This window comes from Ixodes scapularis, unplaced genomic scaffold (assembly GCF_016920785.2).
Source record: "Ixodes scapularis isolate PalLabHiFi unplaced genomic scaffold, ASM1692078v2 PGA_scaffold0__279_contigs__length_252992795, whole genome shotgun sequence".
Taxonomy (NCBI): Eukaryota; Metazoa; Arthropoda; class Arachnida; order Ixodida; family Ixodidae; genus Ixodes; species Ixodes scapularis.
In genome coordinates this window covers 152,306,079-152,328,374 of record NW_024609835.1, presented here as the reverse complement: position 1 = coordinate 152,328,374, position 22,296 = coordinate 152,306,079, and positions in this window count along the sequence as shown.

The window sequence follows — 22,296 nt, the reverse complement described above, 5'->3', positions numbered from 1 at the left end:
GTATTATAGCAGTGTGTTATCGTACGCCAAGTGGAAATGTTTCGTCTTGTTTTTGCTTATTTAGAATCTTTTTTAGAGTTTTCGACTAAAAATAAATATAACATAATTCTGGAAGGCGGCTTTAATATTAGCATGTTACTTGAGACAGCAAATAAAATGCAATTCGAAGCACTGATCCAAACATGTGGATTTGTGAATTTTGTAACGGTTCCAACGAGAATTACCACTGATCGAATCATCGACACTAATGGATCTTTCGATTACAAGCTACGAAAAGTCAGATACAAAATGTGGTTACTAATAACGGATAAAAGCGATCATTTGGGTACATTTTCGTCTATAATTAAAAAAAACTACAAAAAAAAATCGCAAATAAAATAGAAAAATCGGTTAGGGGCGCAGTTCCAGGATACAACCGCTATTAACTTGAACAATTTCAGGGAGAAACTATCTTTTTTTAGATTGGAACAATGTCCACTAAGAAGAGAATGCAGATAATGCATATAACTTATGTTTGAGTAAACAAAAAAAAAACCTTTATGAGAGTTGTTTTTTGTATAAAATGTTCAAACCTAGAAAGAGTCGCAAACCCGAGATCATTAAAAAATTGCTCACAAAAATGCGCGATATCAAAAATTTGTAAAAAAAAAACAAAAAAAAAAAAATGAAAAAGTTTATTTTAAATGTTATCGAAACCAACTGAATAGAGAAGTGCGGCATGCATAATAATCTTATTGCTGTAACTTATTTTTTATCCTGTAGTAACAAAGTCAACGTTGTTTGGAAAAAGTTAAACTCTGTCTTAGGTCGTTCATGTACCGAGAAGCAAGTAGGAAGGTTAAACTTCAATGGTCTGGAGGTGTCCGGAAAAGCGTTTGTAAATCTAGCGAAAAAATACTGAGTCAGATGCTTGGAAGTACATCAGTTTTCGACATGACCAATATTTGTTTCTTTCGTTTGTTACTAGTTCGGAAGTAATACCTGTCTTTGGTGCTATAAAAATAGTAAAAGTTGTGATTCCGATGGCTTACAGATTAAACCAGTAAAATATGTAATTTATCTTATTTCTCCTGCATTGACGAACATCTTTAATGTATGTTTGCTTGACAGCGTGTTTCCTAAACAATTCCAGCTGCCTAAAGTAACGGTTTTATATTAGAAAAGTAATAAAAACGACTTGGGTAATTACCGACCTATTTCAATACTCTCTGTGTTTCTAAAGGCATAGAAAAATTATACATTGTTGGTTGAGAGCCTTGCTGATAGCCACAACATTTTAAGTTCATCGCAATTTTGGTTTCGCCAGCAACGATCAACAGAACTCGCACTGCTTCCGCAAAAAGAATATATTCTTAAAAATTTGAAAAAAGAGAACTCACGTTTGGTTTATTTATTGACTTTACCAAAGCATTCGGCTATCTTGACCATAATTTAATATTTAAAAAAACAGACATATATATATTTAGTGAGCAAGTGTGCCAACTCTTACTATCATATATATCCTCCCGTAGGCAGTATGTTAATATAAATGGTTATTTATTTGAAACCAAACCGATTAAATCTGGCGTTCATCAAGGAAGTATTCCTGTGCATTTTTTGTCGAACATTTATATAAATGACATATTAAATATAAGTCTATCAATATACTTTGTTTTTGTGCTGATGACGCAAGCCTAGTTTTTGAGCTGTGATAACGCTTCGGATCTTATAGATGATGCGAATGAAATACTGAAAAACGCTTGTTATTTGGAGTAATTATAATTCTTCAAGAATAAACGCGAATAAAACGAAGGCAGCTCTGTTTCGACCAAACAATAGGCGTGTCAATATTACTAAGGACATTTTTTTTGTTTAAATTTTACTCAAATTGATATTGTTGTCAAGTTTAAATCCTTAGGCGTCGTTCTTTAAGAAGACCTCTCATGGGAGGACCATACCAGTTATATCTAAATTATCTAGTATAGTCCGTATCGTATATCGCCATAAACACATCTTAACACTCAAATCAAAGTTAATTTTATATAATTCATTATTCTCTTCACATTTAAATTATGGTCATCCCATTTGGGGCACCAAAAAGTGTACCAACAAGAAAATATTTATATTACAAAAAGAAATACTAAGAAATATTTGTAATGTTGACATTGAATATTCAATTAGTGCTCTTTTTGGTCAACTTGGTGAAATAAATTTGTCTGATTGAAACAAATATTGTCTATGTGCAAAATATATCATAGAAAAAAATCTACCCCAGCGTCACCTCGAAAACCTAGCGAACCTAAAACAAAAGTATGTACATATACAACACGAAGTAAGGAACCCTGGGAAGTACCGCTTTCAAAAACTAATTACGGCAAGCAAACTATGGCATATACTTTACCAACTACCCTCAATCAGCTGACTAGGCTAGATATAGATATCAGCAGTACATCGCTGAGTATTCTATGGGAATATTTTATTTCAAAGCTTATATCAACAGTGAGCGCTGATTGTGTTGAGATCAGTTAGAATACACTGTATGTTCTACGGAGGGAGGGGGGGGGGGTGATTCAATGTGTTATTGCTTTGCAAAACGCTGTTTCTTTTGTGTGATGATTTTTTTTCTCATGTTATTTTTGTAAAAATTTTAATGTATAAATCCTCTGGTGCTTGCTTTGCGACTGCTAGTTTGAGGTGGCTAACGGCCAGTTAAGCTACTTTTACAGCTTTTTTCTCTAATCACCTTTCAACTTTTTATTGTAAAAATAAAGAAATTATTATTATTATTATGACAAACAACAATAAGGTTCAGGGAGTTTAGAATGCAAGCCTGTTTCTCCGCTACACACCTAGGGATAATTTTCGTCATTCTTGTCCAGCTCGCTTGCACCTTTGAATTTAATTGCATTATAATTATAGATTCTTGCACACTGGTTTTTGTAATGAAAAAAATGACGACAGTGTTGCCAGCGGAAGCACCATGGACTCAGTTGTCCTACAGTAGCCTGCTTAAAAACTATACAAGTAATGTTTGATTTTTATATTAATAGATCATTATATGACATATATAAAGGGGATTTTAAAAAAAAAAAACGAAAACCATGTTCTCCTAACCGAAGAAATAATCTTTGCATAACCGGAAGGTCAGTCTGTAACTCAAGAAGTTCGCACCATATCTTGAAGTTGAAGAACTTGCCGCTATGTGATATAGAATTTATACTCAATTTTTGAAAATTTCAGATGAGGAAATAACGGCCAACTAAGTTCGCGAGTATATAAAGATGGATGTCATCGGTGGGAAAAGTCTCTTAATTCCTCATTATGAATTTTCAAAATCGCTTATAACTTGGAATGAGATAACAGTAAATTCTAAAATTATAGTATCCTCTCTTAAACGATGCCGTTATATTTGGCCAGATTGTGAGCGTTCGTCAATGCGTAGTTTATTTTCGAAAAAGAAAACCAAAACAAAAAACAAAAACAAATAAACTTATGATTTTTTTTCGGCCCGTCGGTCAGTCTCTACCTACTGGGAGGAAACTTCGGTGTATATCATGTTCACCTCATATAATAGCTCTACAGAAGTTGCTCATGTTATATTTTTGTTTCAATATATAACTGACGAACGGTAAGCCGTTATTAGTAGCTTCTTCAAAAATAGCGTGTAGCGGTTCCTTCGACGATATTACATTGTAACGGCATCGCATTGTTGGATATATGCGGTAAGCAGTTATTAGATTGAACCACACAAATTCTCAATAACAAAAACGGTTTTACCAAAACACAATAAAAAAAAAACTTGAGCAACTAATTTTGACGCAGCCCGTAGATAATTTTTTTATGCATCTGCGTTGGTTGCATTGAAAACGACGGAAGCGACAGCAACGAAAAAGTCACAGTCGCCCTACACAACATGCCAAGCAATAGAAGAAGTACTTTCGAGGAGCCGTCACGAGTCACGTGTTTTCTGGTGTCCCGGTCTTTGCTGTTACTTTGGTTGCTTTGGACGAAGCCAAGGCGAATGGGCGAACGCAGGCTATAAGCGTTGAGCCTGACGGAGCTATAGAACCATGTGGCTGCCCGTCTTCCTCGCACCCCTTAAAGCGAGCGGCACCTTATGCTTCCGTGCGCGCTGGGGAGTACTCGAGGAGAATTATAGAGGGGAAGGAGAAATGAGCGCGTAAAAAGAGTCGCAGTTTTATTTTCTGTTTTTAGAACGCAGCTCTTAAGCGCTCGTTTACGGCTTGAGAGGCGTCGCCGTCGCCGTCGGCATAACCGCGCGGTAAATTATGGGAAACGTCCCATAACGCAACGCGCGGGTCTCACTCGTGACCTGCGAGTTGCATTATGGGACGTTTTGCATAATGACATCTCAGGTGACGTCATGAGTGACGTTACGAGGTCACGAGCGCTTCACGAGGGTCCCACGCACTGCATTATGGGAAACGTCCCATGATGCAACGCGCGGGCACTCCTGATTCACGTGGTGCATCATGGGACGTTTCGCATAATGACATCACTCGTGACGTCACGGTCACTCGTGAAGGTCACGACAAAGGTATGCCTCCTCCTCCGTACCCTCCCCTCCTCCTCCTCAAGAGCTGCGCTCTAATTTGGCAGTAAAGGATTTGCAAACGTCTTTAATCGTTAATTTTAATATCCTATTTTTTCCGTAAATATGGGCACTTCAGCGACGTTTTGCCTTACATATTTTAGGGTTCCCAAAGCCCACGACTAGCCGTCCAGGAAGAAAAATATGCTCTCACCTACTCCCCCCCCCCCCTCCCGCCCCCCAAACAAAAAAAAAAAAAAGGGGCGCGGACTCACTCGGGACCGAGTAGATTAGAAGCTCAACGAGCGGAAGGAAACCGTCCACGCCGACGCTTATCAGCTTCCTTAATTTCGGGCTACCAAAGACGTGCACACGGCTTCGTTTACTACACTAAGAGCAAGGAAAGCGCGGCGGCGGCCTTAGTGTCTCTCGCACCTCTTCCGCGAAGCGACAAGTTGCCTCTAATGCATTTTCGCCTTAATTGTTTTTAGCCTCATCAGTGGGAACAGAGAACAGATAGGCTCTCTTTGCTGTTTGACGCCGCGGACGGCAACAGATTACGGCTAATGCTTTCCCGTTTCCAGAGCAGTGTACGGTACCAGGGACTGGCGAGAGACTCGCGGCATCAACGGCAACAGCAGCGGCAACTCCCAGGAAGCAAAGCGCAATCCTCGGGATCCGGGCTATCAGGCTCGCAGCCGTTTGGGATATGGGGGCTTGTGGCATCCTGCTGGTGCACTTATACTGTACTTAGAGAACGCGGCCCTTTGTGCAGGGCTTTTCGAAGACGGCCATCTTATCTGGGGGGAGGTCTTCTGCTAAGATGCCTTTTGAATGCTGGCTTGGCCCTAAAATCCCTTGAGATGATGGCGATGAGATAAGCGAAAGCTTTGTATTCTCAATGGTGAAAGGATGGTGAAGGTTTGGACGATATGAAAAAAAGAAAGGAAAGATGAAATAAAAAATATATTTTTTGTACTTTTCTTCTAAATTTTAGTGCTCAGAAAAACAGTATTCAAATTCAAATTCGTTTATTTTGCCACAAACACTACATTTGTGACAGGAATGCTGGAAAGAAAGCTGCAGGCCTGCAGCTTGACGAGTAGTTTGCGTAGATTACGCGGTTATATTTGATACATACACAAACTAATTTACTATATCTATATATGCACTATTTCAATCATATCGAAATTCGAGATTCAGGATTTTATTTTTAAAACAAATTTAGAAACAATTGTTTATCTGCTCCTTTGCAAATAGCATTATTGTATGTATAAAACGTAGAATCAAAATTCTACAGTAATAAAGGAAGCACACTTTGAAATAAAAAAAAATCTATTTGGTACTGTAATCGCGCCTCGCAGATTCCCATTACATTTCTAAAGAGGTTGGCGTAATTCTTGCAATGAGATGATTTTCCCTTTTAAGTTTAGGCGGTTAAAATAAGAATTGTAAAGAAACTTGTGTTTTCAAGAAATAAAACAAATATTCAAAAATCGCTTCGGTTCCGCCAAGTGTTGCAAAGGTAGTGTAGTCAACAATTTTGTTTCTTCTAGAAAGGGTAGTCTTACACCGCTTCTAGGTTTCTTAGTTTCCGCAAGAGTTAGTTTCAAGTGACTTTCTAAATAATATTTAGAAAAATAAAGAAAACTACAATTTCTGTGTATTGTTAAGTGCATTTTACAAAGAGAAACGATTTGCCGTATTTAAAAAGTAACACTCGTCTACAACACCGTGAATTGTGAGTTTATAATTAGGGCTGTGTGTTTTCGGGTTTTTGTTTGTGAAACTTTTAGGGCATGTTTTAGAGTTTGTTTTTGGCCAGCATATTGCAGTTTACCACATTTTATTTTTGTTAGATTCTCAATTTTCCGGAATTCAAAGTTCTCTTTTGCGGTTTCCAAATTTTCAAATTCTCGATTTCAATTCATAAAAACCGTCCAGTATCAAACAATTTTTCTTCAGCTGGTTCTGGAGTTAGCACCGTTGACATTGTTAATATATATTTTCGTACGACAAATATTTCAAACAGGTGGTGCTTAATGAACGTTGATACTTCAAAATCTATAAACTCACACACATAGAAGCTAAAATGCTCGGTTTTCTTCTGATGCCCTTTCACCAGCCTGCCCCGCGGTCGCACGAACCCAGGGAAGTTGCGAAGGGAGTAAAAGTTGCAGTTGTTCTTCCCCCACCCCCACGGACCCCTCTAATAAAAGTTACGGGATCGTATACCTTTCGCTGTTATAACAACACATTCTTCTTTTGACTAAGAAGCAAAACTACTAAGGCACAAATTGGAAACCAGAGGAGTGGCTTTTGTCGGTTTATGTTCCTGTCATCTTGTGCTATTGTATATATCATGTTTAACCGACTGGCCCTGCAATTATTTTCATTGTGCTACCCAATCTTATATTGGCAACGTTGTAAAACATAAAAAATAAAACGGAGTGGTTTTTCGTTGGGACCAATGAGCCTGTGCTCTGATCAAACTTATTCGTAGAATACTGTTTTTTTAACATTATGATTCCAAAATTCGGCGTTTATCAAATAACTTCGAATTCATGAAAAGTTTACCAGTAAATGTTTTTAAAAGTTTTTCGAATATATAAAAACACGGGACCCTATTTATAATCATCACAATCGCGATAATTCGGTGCAGAGCAACTCTTTATACTTAGAAATATCGTATCAGCAGGAAACACTTTTTTTTAGTATTAAGTGTCACATATTGTTTAATGCTTCAATTATGACTAGGGCGAGGCGTCGATTAAAAAAATTCTACCCGATTAATTGGAAGTATTATTGATTGATTAATCGATTCATAGGTTTTGCTGACTTCCATGCGTAATATGCTAAGGAGGTCAAATCTACACTTCTTCCATTTCGTGATATTTTTTTACCATGTGATAAACGACGCAATGCGTATAATCTCAATTTCAATTTTGATGTGTTGTAAAGAACAGTCCAAAGAGTCAGCTATTTTTTTACTTATGGGTGCAGAGAAGTTCGTTGATATCCTTTGGTAGAAAAGAGCTCATTAGCATGTTCAGAATAGACACTGCTGTGCTAAAAGAGACACTAACTTGCTGTTTAGTGACCGTGTGAGATATAATCTTCTCGCCATGCTGTGGGTGGCAAACGTCGCCCCTGCAGCTTACATTACATTTAGATTTTACCTAAAGTTTACCCTTCATTTTGGTGTACTCCGCCACGTGTGTGAAGTGTCTAATACTGAAGCAAGTAAAAGTGACGAAGGATACACCGCTCCTCTTCCCTCCCAAGGAGCTTATTAGTTAAAAGGTGGCGTTTCTTATGCGTGCTGGACCCAACCAACTGCAGGTGAGGTCACTCGTTAAAGGAAAATATAAAGACAGACAAAATTATTTACCCCAAATTCCTGCGTAAAATAAAACAAAACAAAAAAATGCTTATTTTGTGCTTTTCATTTACTCGGACTAGTGCTCCGCCGCTGCTGCGGTAAGTTTCGACTATTGTAGGCTCTGCAATCGTCGGAGTGTGCCTCGTGGTTTTCTTTAAGGGCATGAACAGCGTTTGGCGTGAGCCCAGAAAAGGCCTCGCCGGGCCCTGCGGCAACCAACACCCAGCTAACCATGCAGACGTCGTCTGCCCTCTTTATGTTCTCGGTAGCTTGAAGGAGAAACTCGATCGGTAGAATGACTCAAATTGACCTATGAATATCCAGTGAAATGTCCAGTTAAGTCGGCAGGCCTTTCTTTCGGACCGCCGCCTCTGAACGACGAGACGCAGTGCTCGCCCGCCGACTTTGGGAGGAACGAGAAGGTCGCTGGTAACCAACTTGTTGACTTCAGATACATAAAATCTATGGCGAAAATCACTTCTCTATTCCAAAACTCGGTTAAAATCTGTGTTTGTTTTTTCCAGTCCAAGTTTGTCTTCTAAAGAAAGCGTATAATATTTTTTATTCATATTTCGTTTTGGTTCATCACAGTTCAACCAATTAACCAGTTAAAAAAATTTGTTCGCGATTAAATCAATATTAAATTAATTGCAAGGTTAATCGATCAATCGCACGGCCCTAGTTTTGGCTGCAGTTTGGTTTTATTGAGAAGCTATCAAGGACGAGCAGGTATAGCACAAAGTTAAAAAAATTAATAAGCTGTGCTTTCCCCGACACCTTCTAAAAGGGGACGAATAAGCGACAGTTGCTTCAGCGTACAATAGAAGGTAATACTGAAAATGTTCTTATGCAGAGTAGTGCCTTTAAGAAACAAAAAAAAACAAAATGGCAAAATCGATTTCTTCCAGAAGCTGAACATAGGAGGAATGTCGGGTATCTAATAAAAAAAGAAGAAGAATACAGACAATTTAGTTGAACGTTCTTCATGAAATCGCTGTTCTTCCACAGCAGCGGACATCAGGATAATAAAACCGTCTCGGAGGAGGAACCCTGCCTAATGAACCTGCGCATCATTTACCTCTCTCGCCTTCGTTTCCGCTTAGTGTTGGCACCTTCGCAGCCTAAGCGTTTTTTCGGAGCCAGGAATTTTCTACTATTTTCTAGACGTAATTCTTAGCCGCCATGAGTCTCGAGAGCTATGATTAACATCTTTACGGAGGCATAGCAGAGTCTAGAACTCCCGTGTGGAGAACGTTTCCCAAATATTCAGTTGCGAATACTGCGTAATATTGAGAATGGATATATACCTACATTTGCAAGCGACCCGTAAAACAAAATAAGCAACGTCTCAGTCTAGTTTCGATACACCTCTCTAGAAACACATTTGACTGAGCCATGATCCTTAATGAAAAGCACCATAAATAAACATGACATCAAAGGACAACTCTGTGCTCACGTCAACGCTTGTGTTATACTTGTGGAGTACAATTTTGTAAAATGATATCGAGCGCTACCGCACACCACGTTTTTAGGTTACAACTACGGCCTGCCCAGACGTTTGCTTTTGAGTGCAACCGACTGCGCTACGACTCTGCATTCCACCGTAACGTGTTGCGTGGTCCTCAGTTGCACTAGTAATCATATCGCCCGATAACATTGTTTCCGTATCAAACACGGATGCTTTCAGAAATGCAGGCAACGCATATTACCTGGTCAGATGCGGAATCGTATCAAGAAGCAAAGCGCAAATTAAGGGTAATAAAAATAAATTAAATTAGATTTGCACAGAAAAAAAAAAAAAACAGAATCACCGCTTAGCCAATTTCCTCTTTACTCAAAAAAGAACACAAATATTCAAAAATATACGTGGCTTTCTTACCGCTTTTTTTCTTCTTTTTTGTCCTTTTTTAATGGTTCGGGAAATATAACTGAATGTCATAACCCCCGCGACTCTATTCGTTAGCTCGCTGCGAGAGTAGTGGAGTCAGCGTTCGACAAAACTAATGGTGACGTTTCGAAATCAGCAGTAGTCGGCGGGGTACGGTACTAGCTCTAGTCGCTAGCGAGTACGGGTGCCCCGGCCGTGACACCTTGGCGTCGGCCGTTCGTCTTCGAGACGGCGGCGGTGGCCGTGGCGGCGGTCCAGATAAGCGTCGTCGACCCATCGATTCAGGCCCTCCGACGACCCCCCGGTGTGCGGGGGCCCTTTGGCCGAGGTCCCGTCTTTCGGCGGCGGGCCGGAACCGGGCGCGAAGAAAGGGCCTCTGCCCCGACGTGAAGGATGATGAACGGAAGCGGCCCATTATCTACGGCAGATATCGGGCCTTCAGTGGTGTTTCTTGTTTCCTTGGGAGCATCTAATCTGTCAGAAGAGCAATTAGCGGAAGCCGAAATTACGATGCTCCCTTCTCTTTTACTACTAGCTCCTAATTCTTGCACGTTCCCAACATCACGAGTGCAGGCTCGTTCTGGTTGCAACGTGCTTGGCGGCATGAGGTTTTCTTGGTGTTTTTACGCAATAGCTGAGGCTTGGCCTCGCCCGCTCTTACGTGTGGGATTTTGTTGTTCGTCAGATGGTAAGGAGTTTGTTGAGGCTTGTTTTTGATGTTTCCGTTGTTTTTAGTGTAAAACGTTGTTTGGCTAGTTGCTCCGGATTTCGTGAAGACGCATTTCGGGAAGCCGTGGCCTGTGGCGTCCCATAATGTAACGCGGGCAGTGTTGCATTATGGGACGTCACAGACCTACATACCTATTCAGTTTCTCCGCTAAATTTAGCAGAAAAACTGAATTGATGTATAAGTCACGCCTCAGGTAATCAGGTCTTGTGACGTCGATTTCCTCGCTAAATTGAGGGTTAAAATTAATGTCCGCAATCTACACACCAATTCAATTTTCCAACTAAATTTAACGGGAGAATTGAGGTTAAGTCAACTGATGTGACGTGGCCTATACGGCAATTAGTTCCCCCTGTAAATTTAGCGGAAACATTAACTTTACGGGCCCCACCGACCAATTTAGTTTCAAGGTTAACATCAGTGGGGAAATTGACGCCAACTGACCTATTGTCGCGTGATGCTAAGACGTTCTACGCACGCAACAACATTTCCCAGCAATTTGCCACACACTTTTTTGATTCATGCCCTGTGACGAGATTGTCCAACAACACGCGATTGCTTATAAAACCACTAATAAACAATTGTTTTTCAGATGTGAATGTTACTCTATGACGAAATGCGGATAAAGATACTTGCTATCCTGACGTCTTGAGCCCTTTCTATATTTGCCCATAGCATTAGAATGGCAATCTGGGCTAGTTGGTTCATGATAATAAGGACTGCATTAGTGACACGTCTCTGTCACTATCGGCAAAAGAGCACATTTTTCTACGAAGGGGGCTACACCGGACGTAGTATGACTGTGTAGTATGACTGTGTTGTTTTCCATGAGTATATAAGAGAATGGTTTTTTCATAAACGCTAGTTGCGAGTGCGCCTTGTTCACGTCTCTTTTCTTGTATCTTGTCCTTGTGTATTTTCGGCGCCCTGAAAGTTGCCCATAGCTACTGGAACTGCGCGCAAATGTACGCTGTAAGAGTGTTGTATTTTCAGTTTCTGCGAATGTTTTTTCTTGCACCCGGTCACGAATTTATACCGTTTAGGTTTTTGTCTAAATATTCTTTCATGGTACCTTTTGGAAATGTCCATACTAGTTGGAGAGGAAATCTTGATGTATCATTGAAAGTAAGAGTTAACCGGATGCACGGTGCATTGCAGGCACCAACAATTCGATGTACACGTTGATTGTGAGTGCAAATTAGTTTCTAGGTTGAATTTGTAGTTTTGAAGCAATTAGACACGTCATTGCCGAAGTGTTTTGTGATTATGACTGTACAACGAGGTCGAGGGCCCTAGGCCGATAAACTGGCTGCTGAAAGTGACCCCCAATTGTCCGCCGCCGTGTTGCACATTTTGACCACTAGACGCGTGACCTTATTGATTTACGTCTAGGTGTTAACAAAGTACCACGCACAAGTAATTGTTTATTGATCTTTAAATACGCTACGGACGAGATAAGTTATGTTTCGTTTGTTTTTAGCCCAAAATATGCTTTTACGACAAAAACTTGGGCAGCTTCACAACGCGTCCGCTAGATGCGGTCAGCCGCGGTGCTGTATTTTGGGTTTTTTATCGGAGCTAGACCCTGATCTCTGGCACTAACAGTATTAAAAAAATAGTTTATCATATTTCTACAGCTATCGCAATACAAGTCTGGGCTCAGTTTTGCGTAAAATCCTCAGGATTGGGGATGGTCACGTGTCGAGTGGTCAAAATTGTACAACGCGTATATATATATATATATATACTGAACAAAATATTAGCCCTTAAAGGAGTTAGCCGAGGAGGTTGCCAAAAAAGTGAGATTGATGAAACGTTTCGGGCCTGGTAGGCTCTTCGTCAGTCAAGTGAGAAGACTTCGTTCTCCTTTTCTTTCAATCAAAGAAAAAACGGCCGGAAAAAAGAAGTTAATTGGAAAAATGCTTACCGTTTAGCGGGTACCTACTCAACTAAATTCTCGCTTAAAAGTTTAATATATCCCGATACCAATGCAATAAATACTATGGAAATAATTAAATATAATATTATTACTGCCATTCTTATCATAAAACCAGTTTTTGGGACATGTGGTTGGGTATGACCCAACTATACCTGGTGTCATGTGAAGCCAATGAGAGGCCGAATGTTACGCGTTTGCTCGTGTCACATTAAACGATGAAGCGAGAAGAAAAAAAAAGCAACAGTGCGGTACCGATTAGAAGATCTCAATTAAATGTTCATAAAAAAAGACGGCAATGATACTTTCGAACTGTTAAGGCCCTTCGGTTCTAAAGTATTAAATCTATAGATAAATTCAGATTCTTTATTTTTTCGATCTCTGGTGGTTCGAAAGCCCCCCTGGAGTATACTAAAATTTAAATCAGAAAGTCCGTTATGTCCTGCGGAGTTTAAGTGACGGGAAACCGGTCCGGCAACGTGTTTACGTATATGACTTTTATGTAGATTCATGCGTTTTCTTATGCTTGTTTTAGTTTCTCCTATGTATTGAATTTGGCATTTTCTACATTGAATTAAATAAATAACATTTTCCGAATTACAGTCAAAGATACCATTTATTTTTCAATTAAAGTTATTCGCTGTGCTACGAATAGAGTTAGCTATAATTATGTCCCCACATAAACTACATTGGTTATGATTGCACTTGGTGCAACCAATCGGGACCTGGCTACGTCCGATGGAGTTTCGGGGCTGTTTAAATAAATCTAATAAATTACGTGGTCTCTTGAACGCTATACCAGGGGGTCGAGGGATAACTGCCTTTAAAGCTGTGTCCCTGTGTAAAATATTCATGTGTCGTCTAAGAATATTGTTTATGTTTGGAAGTTTTGATTGGTAAGGTAAGATTAGTCGTAATTCATGATTATTTCTTTTCGGCCGCTCTACTAAACACGCGTTCCGAGAGATCGCTCGACTTTTTGATATAGAATTATTTATTAGCGGTAAGGGGTATCCACGGTTAATAAAATCCTCTCCTAGTGCTCTAGCTTTTGTATCAAATACAAAACAAAAAAGGTATACCATACAGTCAATTGCTACGCTTAAGACGCTTATGTTCAGAAGATAAGGATTTTGCAAAAAAACCTAGAAGATAAGGATTTTTTGGGTGCAACGCTAAAGCATTGCACCCAAAAAACAAATCTTCGCAAAAATCAGTACGGTAAAGTAACAGAAGACCTTTGTTTTGTATGCACTATACCGCTTTGTAAAACGCACCCAAACACTTAGCCGCAACTGCATGAGTTCTTTCTTTTTTCTACTTATGTTGTGTTCTTCTCATGTTTGCCACAACTTCGTTTGTCAAAGTCACAGACACACAAATAAAGCAATTGTCATTTACAATTACCTATACTCTGCAGCTTTCTGGGGGATCTGATTTATCACACAGTACACAAAAATTGGCGAATTAGATAAAGTGCGGATGGGGAATGACGGACGCAGACATTGTATGGATAGCGCGTACGATACGTCTCAGTCATGTTCATTACAATGTTATAATATAAAGGCTCTTATATGTAGTATTTATACGGGCCAGAGGTTTGGTGTTGCCGGAGCATTATTCATGTAAGTACAATTGTTATGTGATTTTTTAGTGCTTCATTGATTTTGAACAGCCCCCTCAGAAGTTAGGAGGATACAGGCGGAATCATGTAAATGGGAGGACAATATAAACTTGTGTTTAGTTTAGTTTTTAGCAATATAACTCTAAACACATTATATTTGAAAACGCCCCCCGCCCCCTCAATTAAGGTTATCGTAAATAATCGTTTGAAATGTGCGAATGAACACAAACGCAAGTTTGATTGTAAATACAAATGTAGTGGTCTTGCATACCACCTTATATTTTACCATTAAATTGACCAACGCTTGTATCACTCTTTCCTGAGTTTTAACTAGCTATCTGCATTATGCCATTCAAAATTAATAATTCTTCGACGCGGCCTGAATCTTTATCAATTCCAATCGATTGGTGATTGAACACTGCCTCTCTTGAGTACGGTGCTGTATTGAATTTTAATATGCCTATTTAGATATAGGCGTTTTTTTCATTGTGAAATAATGAATGCATAATTGGAGCGATGCATTGTGATATTATTAGGACGTTAACCAGTATATCACTTCAACGTCAATCAAAGTCCGTGGGAGAGCTGAAATACATAGCAAGCCAAAAAAGCTCGCAAAAAATCTGCATTATTTCACCATGCCGGAGCCTCTAGGGTGGACGGCAGAAGCCATTTCAGATGGAAAACGTGTTCGTTAACCTTTATTCCAGTGAATTAATTGGTGTCTTATTAAGGAAGCCCATGCCCCCATTTTTGAATTTTATAATTATAAGTATAGCAATATTCTCAGGCATGTAGGTGAGACTGGGAATTTATACAAGAAGACAGACAAAACGAATTTACATCAGCGTCGCCATGCACGCTCTCATCAAATATGTAAAAGCACGTGAAGTCAGAGCAGGGACGGTTTCGTAATGCACAAGTTCATACGTAAACCTAAAAAAAAGCAAGTATGCTGTAATATCAATATCGGCTCTACGTAGCAACAGACTTGGTTTACAAGATTCTCCAACGCTCGAATTACATTTAATTGAATGGATGGCGTAAACACTCGAATGATGAGGAACTCAAAACCAATATGAAGATAAACCAACCGATGCAGAACTCTGGATATTGATTCAGATGTTTTCGTGCGGGGAGAAGCGAGTACTGTGTTTCTTTTTTTCCTTAGTCGACAAACAGCGGCAAGTGTGACACCTCCTCATGATATCGGAGTAAAAACATGAACCCTCTGAAAGGAAATCTTCCAACCCAGAGAAAGAGCGACCAGGCGAGAGGGCTCCTAGCAAGAAAGATTTCGCAGTTTTTGTTTAAAATATTTATAGTGAGAATTCACTCGAAGGCATTGACGAGCTTACTTCCTTTCCAATACACCATCCTGTTGTTGTGCTGGCATCAGCGAACAAAAGGGGAGCCATAAACTTCGTCTGTCAGAGCGAGAATTTTTGTATTTTCGAACATCCAACACGAAGTATCCATCAAGTTTCTTACATCCGAGCTATCGCAGTTTCTAAGCTTAGCTTCGTTCTCGCACTTTACGCTCCTACACTTCAAGCTTCACGCTCCTCGGTTATTTTCGTTTTGTTTCATTTGTCGTCGGTTCGAATTTTTCATTCCAGGGACGGAACTCATCCGGAGCACTGTCCGTTCGTTTCCGGGACCTTCCTTCTCGAGAACCGGATACCACTGTGTTTTTGTTTTTGCTTCGGTTAAATTCTTCAATAGATGACACGTTCGGCGCAAGTGGGTTCTGAAAAGGCTGCTATAAATTATTGTTCCTCAGAGACACCCCGAGTTTGTTTCAATCAGGAGAGCCTTCAAAGGTATCTGAAACAACAGTGTCTTGTAGGTGCTCTGCGCTGCGGATAACACTTTCAGATCAACTCTGTGCCTTCAAGTTCCATTGGTTTTAAACATATCCACAATACATAATACCGATCATTTGTTGGGAAAACGGGCACTCCCCTAAGATATTCATGCGAAACTGGTTAATTTTATATTGTAATAGCTGTTTAACGAATCTAAATTACTTGATGGCACATATGGTTATGATTATACAGTACGTAGTTCTATATTACAATGAAAGCTAGAGTACCGAATCAATGTTATTATTCTAGTTATCAAGCGAAAACTCTATAAGTTATATAATTGTCGTAATGATTCATAACTTGAAAAAACGAGAGTGGAGTGAGCTGCTATAAAGAGGTATACATAGTACTATTCAAATAATTTTTAATGTGAAACGTTTATAGGCTAGGTTTTCAGAAGTGAAGCCTCAAAAAACGTAACCGCGAATTTCCTTTTAAGTTTGGCATGTATAATGACGTTATAAATATATAAATAACTAACAAACAAAAAATCTAACTCACTCTGTCTAACCCTGATTTTAGCTTATTCAAACTCTAACTATACATTTTGTCACAATATTCTTAAATGATATTCATAGCATTACAGAACGCGACTGTTTACATCAATGGGAATTTAATTTAGGTTGCTCTGAAGACATTTTTGTATCGTTTATTTATACTATCGAGTGCTTGTGCTCGCGAGAAATCGCAATTGATGCAAAAAACCTAAAAGGTTACTAAAAATAAGTGCTGCAATAATTGTTTTGGAGAGGCAACTTCGGCTACCAACAACGAATGGGACAACCGTGTTTGTGCTAAACATTGTCGCACACTCTAAAAAATGCCCGCGCGTCTACTTACCCGCAAAACACTGAAGAGCCAATCTCTGCAATCTACGAAATCAGCTCAGCGAATGATGAGGCGGAACACCCGTTTAGACCTAAACATTACGCAGTGCAAAACGTCATGATTGCATTGCGTAATGCCACGGCGCCGACTTAATTTTGAGGTCTAAACAGATGTTCCGCCTCATCATTCGCCGAGCTGATTTCGTAGATTGCAGAGATTGGCTGTTCGAGCGTTTTGCGGCGGGCATTTGTTTGCGTTTTCTACTTTCACCCGCTTTACAAGCATAATACGAGTTAAAACTAGTTTACAAGTTCAGGGCATCTCATGTTGTCTCCTAAGCATGATAACTTAACAGAGTCTGAGTAAACGTCTGCCAGGTCGTCTTACGAAAAGAAAAACACAAGGCTCCTTATAGGAATCGAATCCCGAACCTCTCACTTCGTAACTCGGTTTTCTATCCCTGCATATTGCTGCAAACAATTTTAAGTAACCTTGATACTTCGCTGAAACTGAAAGCCGATGGACGCAGGATGCATCGTGAGTTCGCGTTTGCATCCCATAACAGGTTACTCCACAAATTAAAGGGACGAAACAGGTGTAACAGACCGAAGAGATCAAAACCGATCGAGGCAGGTCGACACAAATTCGTCTCTATACGAACGGCATCTAGGTAAGTTCATCTTTTCTCCTTTCCCTCGATCTTTCATTTCTTCGCCTCTGTTTTCTCAAGAATGCTATCCTCTCTCCTCCGAGGAGATTTCCAAAAGCGCGGAAAAAAGGTAGAGGCTTCTCATATACTGTGCATTTTTCCTTCCTCTTTTTTTCCCTCGTCACTAGGGAGAGAAGGACCCGATGTACCTTCAACCGAGCAGGAAATCGCGGTTGTACGTTGACCCAACCTATTTTGTTTTATTTGCATCTCCAACCACGTGCATTTATTACCTTTTTATTTGGTTCACCTTTTGAAGTGGGCCCCGTTTTGCTGCACACTCGGATGGGCGGTAACTTCCCACTCCTCTGGTTCACCTCCTTTCCGGTGTGTGGCGCGTCCTCCCTTGAGTTGAGATTAAGATCATAAAAACCGCCCCCGACATCGAACAGCTAGGACAGTTTTGTAACTTGTTGTTTAAATAAATCTAACTATCTATTGTACATACTTCCCTATATTAATCAGGGTATATTCTAACAAAATTTCTTATGCTTTGCAAGCCTCGACCATTATAGCAGACAATTAACTCGGATTTGTCAATAAATTTCATAAAAGTTTGTTTGAATGCTCGGACAACACATAAGGATGCAAACCATATTAACGGATCCCATTTTTGATTCTGCTTAACGCAACCGTATACACCTATAATACAGGCAGTTAATGCGCCTTATATTATCAGTTGCAATAGGTCTAAATTTACAGGAGAAAATATCTAGAAATTATGAACTTATTTACGCCATTCTCAACCAGGTAGAATGGCTAAGAGCGAAAAACCGGAGTTTTGGTCCGGCAGAGACCAACGCGTTCGTCGCCTCCACGCCGCTCAAATTGCCAACACGGCCCACAAATCATGTGACCATTGACCATGTCAAGGGTCACGTGGTTATCACTCTTCATAAAACAGACTCTCTACTGTAGTGCTGCTAACGACGTCTACTGGAGATGCCGTACCGACGAGCGGGCCTTCGAAGGTTCGCGCCAAACAACCCTTGACCATGTCTCGGGGAGTAACCACGGGACATTGAGGAGTATCTTAGACGGCCTCGGTCCCCTGACGACACTAACCCGATGCTCCAGGACCCATTGCCTGGACGCGCGTCAGATTGTACGTAACTTAAATACTCTACTCAAGTTACTGTACCTCAAATGCTTTTGTGAGTAACTTGGTATCTTGCAAAAACCTTTGAACGTCAGTATTTAGTGCTCTAACTTAGATACTTTTTTCAAGTAACTTGTACTCATTTCAAAGTTACTTTTAAGTTACTTTCTCTTTTTTATTTTCTTTAGAGGCGGGAAGGTTTGAAAATACTGAGCTCCAGTTATTTTGGCTAGGCGCCCTGCCAATTGCAGATACGTTTTGTGCCGGGTAATACAGTGCACTTCCGTGCTCTTCTGCTGAAAGAGGTAACGCGGAGAAGCAGGTGTCGCAGCCTCAAGCCGAGCGGACGCGTGTCGTGTCTTCTAACTGGGCAACACGTCAAAGCACATTTTCTTACAATTTGTTTGTGGCCAAGCCCAAGAGCAACAGAGATTCGGAAGCAGAAGGGCATGCGGGTGAAAGCATAAGATGTGTACAAAGCTACAAGCCAAAGGGAGGGCCCTTGTGTCGGAGAGAGGGTGGGTTCTGCAAGTGTCTGGTAAGAGTCGACAGTAAACCAGAGTTTATTTTTCTATGTTCTGGAGGTAAAGCATATAAAAGAAAGCCTTCCAGCTTCCGAAATTCCTCTGTATCCGCAAGCAGTCGCACACACCGCTCATTCGTTCCACTAGGCTCTCTTGGCACACAAGACTCGTAAGACGCGACTACACGGCTCCAATCCGGCGGCCCATCGCTCGCGGCGATTGTCTTCGGTGACACGAATGACCGCCGGGGCCCGGCGCCCACCACAGTGGCGCCCGCTCTCCCCAGGCCTGGACTCCCCGACCCCTGACTGCACGGCGCCGCCTGTGCACTGACGGGGGGAGCGGAAATGAACACCCGACACAAGGGGAGCGTCGGAGGCGAGCCTCTGTGTAGAAACTCCCTCCACAGGCGAACGGGCCCCACGCTGCCCTCGCCTATGTCCTCGCCATAGCAAAGGGTATAAAAGAAAAACGTTTTTTGTTTTGTTTTATTTGTAGTTACATGGGACCTCCTAGAAGTCTGAGGGGCATCCAATGTCTAGCTAAAAGATTTCCAGGAGATTCCATAGTAGCTTGGAGGAAGAATGCTTTCTGAGTTCGGTTGTGCTTGACAATGAATTGCAGACAAAATTGTGACTTGAGAATATCTTGAAAGTAACGAGTTACTTTTTTAGAGTATTTTTTACTTTACTCAATTAATTTACACATTTGAGTATTTAGTACTCTACTCAGTTACTATATTTCGTGGTACTCAGTAACTTAATTTAAATACTTTTAGTGAGTATCTTGTACAAGCCTGATGCGCGCTCTCGCCCTTCCGCCGCTGTCCTCAAAGCAGTTTCCTCCCCCCCCCCCCCCCGCCACGCACACACACACATTTCGTCGGGAAGACTAAGTGCGGCAATGCCCGAAAATGGCGTTGCCGAAGGCGGACGAAGTCAAAAGCCTCCAAGAACTCCGTAGAGCTCCCACTCTATCGACGACGCGTCTGCAAAGGTGTCCAACAGCCTCCGCGTTGTCATCAACGGCCGCAAAGCAACTTCGCTCATCGACACCGGTGCAGATTATTCCATTCGGAATGGGAAGCTCTCTCACCGCCTTCTGAAAGTGACGACGAGGTCACAAATAAGAACCACCGCAGGCTACATCGTAACGCAGATCCGTAGGTGCACTGTACGCGTCTAGATCCACGGTAAAACCTGTCCGGTGAAGTTCATAGTGACACAGGATTGCTCGAGGGATATTTACCTACGAACGGACTTCTTGTGTGAATGCAGTGCCAGTTATCGACCTCGGTGAAAAGAAGCTGACGCTCCAAAAGCTCGTTGCCTCACAGGAAGCCCGGAGAAAAACATTGCCAGCTGTTGTTCGAGTTCTTGCCACTCGCGTGAGCATGCCGCCTCGGTCAAGTGTCCTTCTACTTTCCGAGACAAACAAGGCCATTTGGGGACAGATAAGTGCTAGTAGAGGGCAGGATCTCCCTGCTACCAGGGAAAGGAATCGGCGTTTTGAGGAGCGTTTGACGCTTCAAGACGGCCGCACTATGGCTCTCTTTATAAACTTGCGTAACGAGCCACATCACCTATAGCCAAGGGCACCGCTGTAGCCCCCGTTGAAGACTTTAGCGACATAACCGAGGAACTTACAGGAGCAGAAGCACCTCCCGTACCCTGATCTGAAAAGACTGCGCCATCCGGGCTCGACGTAGACCGGAACGTCATTGCAACAGAAACAAAAACTCTGCGAGCTACTCTACGAGTTCTACGACTGCTTCGCCACGCACTCAGGGGATCGCCAGACCACCATTGCCAAGCACAGGATTATCACTGACGATGACGCGCACCCACTTCTTCCACCGCCGTACCCGGTTTGGCGACTCGTATGACATACACGCGCAGGATGCACATCTGATGTTAACCTCATCATGGGACACATCGTCGTTTCTCCCACTGAATGTACAAACTGAACTTTGGATGGTCTTGAAAATTTTCTAATTTTTGAAAATACCACGCTACGACTCAATACCCGACACGAGTTGGACGTGAATCACTTGAGATATAATTTTTGTATTCGACAACTCTAAGCTAAAATGTCCGAATAAATATCGTTCTTGCAAAATCCGCATTAAATAACAAAGACCATAAACGTGAGGATTGGCCGCCGTTGAATTGCCGTAACTGGCAGGACTCCCAGATTCCACAGCAAAGGAAACCAGCGACCACACCCCGATCATGAGGCCAAAGAACGAAAACAGACCGGAACGGGAGGTAACTACCACACATGCTTCGAGTAGTAGTACTGCACGTGCTTCGTGTAGAGAGACTTCGTGACACCATATAATCGGAGTGCTTTCCTCTTGTGTAGAGATGTGACACACCTTCACTCCGTCTCTCCGATTGGTTTGAGAGGGGTGCAGCGTTCGCTTTTCTTCTTCGGCAAGTTGAGGTGAAACGAAGTATAGGCGGCACATACTTATGAAAGAAAGACTGCCTCTTCAGGCAAGGAACGAGTACAAATAGAAGTTATTTTGATCGGATGATTAGAAGAAGTAAATAATTGGGCGATTGGTACAATGAACTGTCGGCAAAAATGATTATGGCTGCAATAAATCTTAAGTAAGTAAGTTCATTTTTTTATTTTATTTCTAAGCTGCCTTACGTTTAATTAGTTGTTATTAGGTGTGGTGCTAACTCTGAACCTCTAAGTCGTGGGGCTGCAGTTCTTTAAATAATCTAGACGTTGCTAACTGTCTTGTAATGTTCAAGGGGATAAATGCACTGTTTTATTGACGTTAGTAATGAACTTTTTCCCAAATGATTGGTGCGAATTGTTTGTAACACTTCGTGTGCACGTCACTTAAGCAAGCGCCAGCATTTCACCTATACTGTGATCAAATGCAAGCTACTGATGTGAAAATACGTTTATGTAAACTCTTGAAGTCTGTCAGTTCGTAGCGGATTAGTACAAAAGGTTAAACATCGCAGGAGCTTGTTCGGCAAACGGTGCAGTGATTAAGCGAAAACCTAAAGCTGAAGCAACTTCCCCTAGCCTTTACACGCGACGGATCCCTTTCACTTCAAGCTTCATACATTTCAACGTTCATTCAAAACTAGGAAAATGCAACAATAGCATGGTAAAAGTTATATCGATCCATGAACACATCTGGGAATCCGAGCAGCG